Below are 8,986 nucleotides of genomic sequence, written 5' to 3' on the forward strand. Positions count from 1 at the left end.
GGGTGCCAAGCAGTTCTTTCTGGCCTCAGGTACAGAGGCTGAATAAATCATTGTTTTTGCATATTTGTGAACAATACTCGAAAAGCTCCAGCCAAGCATGCCAAGAAATTGTTTATGGTGTTTTGGATTGCATGTAATTCCTGACTTATTTTGTGAAGAACAGAGGAGTTGTGGCCCCTGAAGACTGGACTGAAAAATAAATTCAAGCAAGCGCTGTAGCTCTAGTGCCACTTACTGTGGCAAAGTGTAAATTTAATTTACGACAATGATTCTTTTGACTGCATTACTTCCTAGTGGATTCAGAAAGCAGTACACTCACTTATCTATCTGCTTAGAAAGTCTTATCAGCATTTCCTTACCCAACATGCAACGCCATGAATTGTTGATAGTATCTAAAGGAATACTTGTTTGTCTTTTTCTGTGGGCCATCTTCACTATATGCACTGAAGACACTGCTTATTGACAGACCTCAGTGTCTTTGTATCTTTTAGCCTTTTTATTCAGTACTAATTTGGTCTTCTATTTGGATTCCAGCCTCCCATAAAGTGATATGTGCTCAGAGGACATGTGGCCAAGCGGACAAGGAGGAGGTCAAAGAGTACCGAGTACTTTTGGGCTTGCTGGAAGGGAAATAAATCCCTCTCCAATGAATCTTGGTATTTGATCAGCTGGAAGAAGAGCCACAAGAGAAAGGGTCACTTAAGTGGAATCACAGAAAAAAGGGAAGCGCTTTTCACAAACTTGGTGCAAGTTGATCTTGTTTTTTATGATCACCATTGAAGCCAGAACAACAGCATCATAGTTAGCAGGGCCATGACAGCACTTTGGTAAACATGTCTTAGAGCTATGTAAAAGGGTGCCAATAAAGTCTTCCTGCTTTTTCTTGTCTTGTCTGGTTGCTGCAGGTTAGACAGTGGAGAGGTAAGGTGGAAACTTACCCTGATGCTTGTTCTCCTTTAAAGGTAACATTTGAACCATAGTGGCACTGTATTGTTTGCCAAGGACACATGGTTGGGAAACAATCACATCTTGAAATAACGTGGGACACAGATCATTAAAAACCTGAGCTGGTGGAAACAAACATTCCGTCTCTGTTTCCTTTGGTAACTCATGATGATATTAAGCATTTACTTCCGCTTGTGTTCAGTAACTCAAACCTAGTTCGCTATCTACCACAGTGTCATGGATGAACGCAATGGAACCAGAAACAAAAAAAACATTAGCTCTGACCAATCTCACTTTTATAGAGAGTTTGTGTAGACTGACTTTTTCCTGGATGATAGATTCATGAACTTGCCTCTACTTTTAGTGTCTTTGCTCAGAAAATACTGCGCACAATTGTCCGGCATGCATAGTAACAGACCAAGAAAGCATCCAACCACAACAAGATACAATCAACATGTTGTTTAACAGTTTGGTATGGCCTTAATAAAGCACACAAAATGGATTTTTCATGGTCATGTAAAGACAATATACCACTACCATATGTACAAAATATTGCCTGTATGCATGCAAAATCAATTTATGTGTAAACATAATTTCAGACCACTAAGAACACTTTTTATATCCCATTCCTTTCTCTCTTTTTTTTCCAATGTGCAACTTCTTTGTGAAGAGTCAAACTCGGCCATTTGCACAGTCCCACCCTGCGATTCAGCACCAAATGTATCCCGTCTTTTCTCTTGCACTGAGTACACATTTGGGTGTGTTTGTCATAGGGTAGAAAGAGGGGTAATGTGTCCGCCAAACCACACTACTGGCCCATAGATAGGAATTTAGGAGCTAAATGGTCCAACATTTCACTTACTCTTGTTACGTCCCTCTGTGATTTGCAGTATTTTTCCATATTTCTTCACTTTCACAGCATTTAATGCACTTAGGTGAAATTTTACTGTTGAGTGCCGAGATATTGAAGATGCAATTAAATCATATGTAAATATGTAGTATTGTTGTTGTCTGCATAATGACTACGTACTAAAATTATTATTGCCTAACATGGGGAAACTACAAAAAAAAATATATGAGTAGAAAGCATGAAATATAATTTCTAATAATATAATTATATATATAATTATTACATTACACATTTGTGAGATTTGGGACATTTGCACAATTTGATATATGGGTGCAATTTCTCTGACTTTCTTTCGTGCCCTTTCTGTGCCACGTCCTAAGCTTTCATGGGGGTCCAGGAAGACCTACCAGGATGCTAAGGCCAAAGAGACCAATTGTTTAACGGCGACCCACCCCATTCAGCCCTGGTCTAAATAGATTGTACCAAGCCAAGGTTATATTATATTTGAATGTGACACTGAATGCTTAGAAAAAAATCCCACTGGAAGCAAAGGAGGTTGCTCACTCAAAGAGCCTGTGTTCTCACGAAGATCAGGATGGGAACGAAGCACAGAGCTTCTGCGCCTTTTCCCAGAGCCTCTCATCCCTCTACAGGCCAAGTCTACTGCCAAGAGAAGTTCCAGGTGGTCTCCAGGCTGCCTTTGATCCTCACCAACCAGGGTCCCTTGGACAGATCAGTCAGTGTAATCACTTGTGTTTCAGAGAGCTCAGGGGAAACAGTAGTGCTCCATTTCCCTTTCATGGCATGACCTCAGCAGTGGCAACCATAGCCTTGAGGTGACACAGACCTCTGTCCAACTATACTTCTCTGTTGTCCCTATCTAATTGAAAGGGCAGCAGATAAATGTTAGAGACAAGGTGCCTTGGTGAGGCACAGAAAAACAAGCAGGGAGAGGAGAGAGGGGTGTTGGTGCCCACCTCCGGTGAACACTATTTCGATTCAAGTGGAGAAAATTGTTGGCAAGAAGCACTATGGCACACAGTCAGCCTGAAACTTGCCATGCAACACTTATTTTTAGCTGACCCTTCAAGTTTACATCATGGCCAAACCACAGTCCAGTTACTGACACTCAAAGTGTAGTAAAGGTCCAAACCGTATTTGCACGAACACCCTGCGCTGGCAAGGTGAAGCTGGTGCTGCGGACCAGATGCACAGACACGGTGCAAAGAGGGGCCTGAACTCCATGGCAGCTCATCTTTGGACTTTGGAGCAAGTGGAGTGTGTTTGTCTTGGATGAACTAGAAACAGACCTGCTGCCAGCTTCTTTGAGCAAGTGCTCGAGCAGCAACCAAACGGGTTTGGTTCATCAAGATTGCGGGTGGGGGAGCATTCTTGCATTTCACTTAAGATTTGCTGTAAGTTCCTGAGAAACTCTTGACACACATGTTTTTCTTATCAGAAGGTATTTATTTTATTGTTCTGTTGAACACCATGGGATAACTTGCAGTCTTGCCTTTCTTGGTGTATTTTATTGGACATTTTAGGCCACAAGAAAAAGACTTGTTTAAGGTGCCAGGAAGGAACACAGGCTTCAACTTTTCATTTGATGCTCTGTTGCCATGGTTACTGCAAGACACAAGCCTGTCTCTTTTAGGTAAGTCATGCGCTGTGGTTTACCGTTATAGAGGCCGTTAACGTTGTTTCATTGAAATCCCTTTAAATCATGGTTATTAAGACCTTTTAGGCCTATTTCCCTGTAATAGTTCCCACATGTTTTTCAAGAGATATCAATCTTATCAGGCAAAATACTAACCAAAAGTGAAAAACATTGTTGCAGGTAACCAAATGACTTCTTGTAAAACCCCATATTTCCATAAACAGCATTCAGTTATTACCTTCACCTGGAGGGATTTTGCTTTGCGTGTCAATAATGAGCAATGAGGTTCTCAGTGACATCAGAAAATTGTAAATATTTTAGCCTCACATTAATGTTACAACTCAAACTAAAGGTCACTGACTATACAAGTGGAAACTGACCTGTGAGCCAAGTTCATTTTTGCCTTATTGTGGCTTATCTCAACCAAAACTGGTGGTTTACATGCCACAGATTAGCACTCATAAACATCATTCATTAGAGGGCTCCGAGAATGTCTCCCAAAGGTCCTTGCCAACAGATTATGCTATGATTTATGTGGTGTGAAACTTGTGGCCACGACAAGCCGTGAACTAAATAAGTGGAAGATTTAGGTTTGGTGAAAATAAACACAGAGGCTATTACGCATTAGCGAAACACATTCTGTTGAAAAACAACATACTCCATCACTTCATCTCCAGCTGGGTTTTTCCAGGATTGGTTTTTCATTTGTTTCATGATTCATATTCTCACTTCTCATTAGTACCTCTTTTGCCTTTATGTCGTTTCAAATCTGTCTAATCCCCTCTTGAAACTGGCAATAATATCTCTATATATAAATGAGGTGCGAGCGCTATCTGTAGACATGAGTTCCTGGCTGGAGTGCTTTGCTCTCCTCAGTGAGATGGGAGAAAGTGGCGTCATGGACACAAGAGTCCAAAATTTGTAATCAGGAACTTAATATTCCCAAATTTCTTCAGAGCCTAAATTTAAAGACTTGTGCATTTAATGTCTGGGAAATTCCACTGGGATGCTGTGGCGTTAAGGGTTTATGTCAACTAAATGGTGTACATAGTATTCAATAGATACGGCTTGCCATGATTTAATCTCTAGGGATGGCAGTGTGATTCTGTCTGTTGGTTGGTCCACCACTTTGGTCCAGACTGAAATATCTCAACTATTGAATGGTTTGCCATGAAATTTTGTACAAACATTCATGGTCTCCGGAAGATGAATCCTGACTTTGGTGATTCTCTGACTTTTCCTCCAGTGCTAATTTTTTGAGCCTTTGTGTTTAATGCTGATTGGCAAATGTTGGCATGCTAACACGCAAAAGATGGTGAACATGGTAAACCTTATACTTGCAGCTCCATGTTGGCACTGTCATTTTGAGCATGTTAGCATGCTGACATTTGCATTTAGCCCAAAGCACTGTTGTGCTTAAATACAGCCAAAGCCGCAAGCATGGCTGTAAATTTTTGTTTCCACCTAAAATGGAACTCAGGTTTGAATGTGTTGAATGTGTGTCTGCATTATCCCACCCTTCTTGTGGCAGTGATTCCCGTTTATATACAGAAAAACTTCATGAAATGGCTAATTACACAGCAGTGACCATCAGCCTTCAGCTCTTCAGTAGCCCTCCAGTTAAGCCATGAAGCACTCTCAGCAGAAATGTTGCTTTCTATTGCAAACACTCTCAAACAGTGAGGCTATAAGGAGGAGCGGCCTTCGTCAATTTTTCTCTTTTTGTTTAGTCAGGCCAGCTGGAGGCTGTGCTCCGTCATCTAGCTGGTGTTCCAATTTTGACTCAAAGCAGAGACTCGGCAAGTGAGCCAGGCTGAAATATTATCCACAAATGCACACATTCACATGAACAGTTATGGGGAGCTTCAGTGCACTGCCACTGACTTGTGAAGTAGCATCCGTCACACTAACCCCATTTTACTTATTCCCATCTCACTGTGAATTGTAGATTTAAAAAATAAAAATGACTCAAGTGCCTTTACCCACTGAAATCCTCTGCATCTGGTATTTCTCACCAAGGGAATGGGAGATGTGGGGGTGCAAAAGTTTTGAAAGCAAATGTTTATAATTCCTGCCACAGCGTATCATAGCCTTTCCGAGCAACAGTGAGGAAGCAATGTCTTAATTGTATTGTTTATGATAAAACTGTGTACTTTATAGATGCTGTTTTACAACACGCTGTAAATTTGTTACTGTTGTAAGCTTGTTAGATTTCCATTGTTTTCCATAAAAGACATTCTTTAAACACAGTTTATTGTTTTTTTGTATTTTATTCACTTCTCATAATTCTAATGGAAGAATTGTTTTATGCAATAGATATTCATAAGGAAAACATGTGTGTTGGGAGGAAAATCGATCAATAAACCTAAAATGCTTTCTCAGTATAGTAGGTCTATTCTCAGTTTTAAAGTTAAAACATCTCCTTTCCTTTTGATGCTTTTTATACCATCAATCACTTTGAAAGAAACAGCGGTCCAAACAGCGGACATCTCATCAGTTATTTTACTTTGGAATGAACCTTTTTAGCTGAAAACATAAAATCTGTAAGACACATGCAGGGACTGAAGTATCAATCTGTGCATGGTTCTGTCTCAACCTTATTAAACACAGGTGTTCTACTGCTAACTGCTGATGCCCCACTCCCTACAACTCCCGAGCTGTCAGTCACAAACTGTGGAGACTGATTGGCTGAATGAATATCTGCATGAAAGATGGATGCTGTGACTTCAGTGGTTGGCAAGTTAGACCGAAATAAAGAAGCTCTACCTGACTGGCTCCACGGCTAGAAGACCAAAGAGCAGAGGCAGCGGGGGAAATTTTCACATAATCTGTCAAGTATTCTCACCCCAGCACCCTGATGGGAGGCCAAAGAACATGAAGCTCCTCTGTTTTCAACCCATTTCCTGTTATATGGGACAATAAAATCTATTGTATAACAGAATTGTGCTATTCATTGTTGTGGTTTAATTTAGAGCTGCTTTTTATGTATTTTTATGTCTCTATGAGAACAGAAGTGAGTAGCTGACTGCTGATGCCCAATGAATAAACCTATTTGAGTGGTACAGAAGTAATATAGTTCAAGCAGGCGATATAATGTAGCTAAAATTGCTCAATTTTCTTCTTCCTGGCAAGCAAATTAGTTAATCTTCCGTAAGCACATGTACCCTATCATGAGTTTTATTGGTTTAAAATTGCTTGTAAGCCTTGCTTAAGTCTGCTGTTTTTCCTACTGTTAAAGGGAATCAACCATAGATTGTGGTCATTCTGTCATAGATGGCGGATGGATGGTTCGTCCTTGTCCGGTTGCATTCCTGCATGCAAATGCTGATTAATGCTTGTCCAATCAATTAGCTTTCTTCATGGTGGCAGCGCCTTGCTTAGCTTCACACGTTCATGCAAATCAAGGTCACATGAAGTTCAGCCAACCTATTGGTTCAGTAGTCTATAAAATGCACAACTGTTGAATACAGACGTGAGGACAGACAAAATATACCCTACATTCATTCTGATGACAGAATGACTGACTACAAACTGAATACTGTGTTTAGTGCTTCTTCTAGTTGAAGAGGTTAACTGGCGGTGGCTTTTTATGAGGGGAAATTAGATTTCCTCAGGGCAACAAAAAATCATCTTAATTTCAGTCCTTTTTAAGTGATTCATCCAGTGCTGAGAATAAGGGTTTCAAGCAGGCTCTCATAACGATGTGCTGGATTTGAAGGTACTACACGCAAGGAGGATCATTTTTTAAGTGCTAAAGGCATTCAGCAGGGTGCATCAGGTGCAAAATGACATGGAAAGGCAAGTACATGCAGAAATGGATGTGCATTTTAATACAACGCTCTCCAAGGTGCAATACATACATACATATACATTGTTCAGTGCAATACATACATACATACATATACATTGTTATTGTATATATTTTTTTACCTCATTGTTCACTTAAATACTGTAAATGTGTATATTTTTTATTTTCTATATCTTATTTTTATATTTTGTACATACTTTTAGTTTTAAATAATGCTACTTTCTACTCTTGAATGGGAGCACCGGTACTGTACAATTTCCCCCCGGGGATCAATAAAGTATTTCTGATTCTGATTCTGATTCTGAAGGCACAGCAGGGGATCCCACTTCTTAAGTGCTGTGATTGGCTTGCCACACCAGAAGGTTGAGTTTAGGCACAAGATTGAAAAATGTTACATTTAAAGGTAAAGATTGTAGGAATTTGGAAGGGACCCCAATCTCTGTCCGTAACTACAACTATTTCAGTTTGGGTTTAAATTAAGTTGGCTTGAAACAAAAGGGACTTCACAGTGTTGGTTTCTCTCACTTCTGTATTGATTTTAAAACAGAGGAAATGTTTAGCTTGAACTTAAACAGCTTTCTTCTGCTTGGATATTCAGAGGAAAGAGGAAAGAAATTATAATTTCTGATGTAACAAATCATTTATTGCAGTGGATTGCTGATGCAGTGAGTTCCAATTTCATCTTTATGAAAGTGAACAGAGAACATTCCTCGGTCTCCCTGCTGTATAAACTGAATACTGGATGGCGCCTCTCCAGACCGGAGTCTCTACGAACTTGCCTACCTTGGCACTGAGCCACACTTGTGTAACATACCGTACAGACTGTGAGGGCAACATCATCACATCCTGACAAACTTGGCCTCTCATACATTATGGTGTCAAATTGGCCTGCATCACTTCTGCGTTAATGAAAATCATATTGCCCCTGGAGGTTTTTCTTTAAAATTCCTTTAAAATTGATATAGAGCAGCGCCATTAAACTACATGTACCTGTTTAATATTGGTAATGCGTATTTGTATCTTTGATTTGACTGTCTTTGCATTTCATAAGTCACATCCTTGGTACTTTTTTGACAACAAAAAATAAAAGATTCAGTATTTCCCCATTAGAATTGTATTGTATTCCATTCATCTGCATTTAGACCTTCATGTTTGGAAACACACAGAAAACACTTAATCGAACAGCTAACTGAAAAAAAAAGAAATATGAGAGAAGTAAAAGTATAATTTAAAGGTGACCTCAGTATTTCTAAAAAAAAAATCCATGGCACAGTCCTGATCATGAATTCTATTCATTTCATGCATTCATTCTTTGCTTTTATCATGCAAAACACATTTTCCTCTCAAGTCTACATCCTATGACCCTTACTATTCACCTCAAATTGCAGACAACAGCCACTCAGGTAATGCAAGGCTAAAGTCAGCATCGCAGACCATGGATGTTGAGCAGGGTATGTTGGCATATGGCAATACCCTAATAGAAACTGTGTTGCACCCTCTTCTGGAATAAAAAGAGTATAGCATTGCAACATTTTCATAAAGAATTGTAATTGAGCTCTAGATTCTGTTGAATTTTTTTCCCCAACCTGTCTGAATTTCAATGTGACAGCTGCTTGACTTGATATATGCTTCATTAATCTACGTTTGCACAACTATTTATACGTACATCGCTGTATACATTTATAATCAATTTCAGAATTAATCCATTGATTACATCTCTAACTTT

The sequence above is a fragment of the Enoplosus armatus genome, chromosome 9 (assembly GCF_043641665.1).
Source record: "Enoplosus armatus isolate fEnoArm2 chromosome 9, fEnoArm2.hap1, whole genome shotgun sequence".
NCBI lineage: Eukaryota > Metazoa > Chordata > Actinopteri > Centrarchiformes > Enoplosidae > Enoplosus > Enoplosus armatus.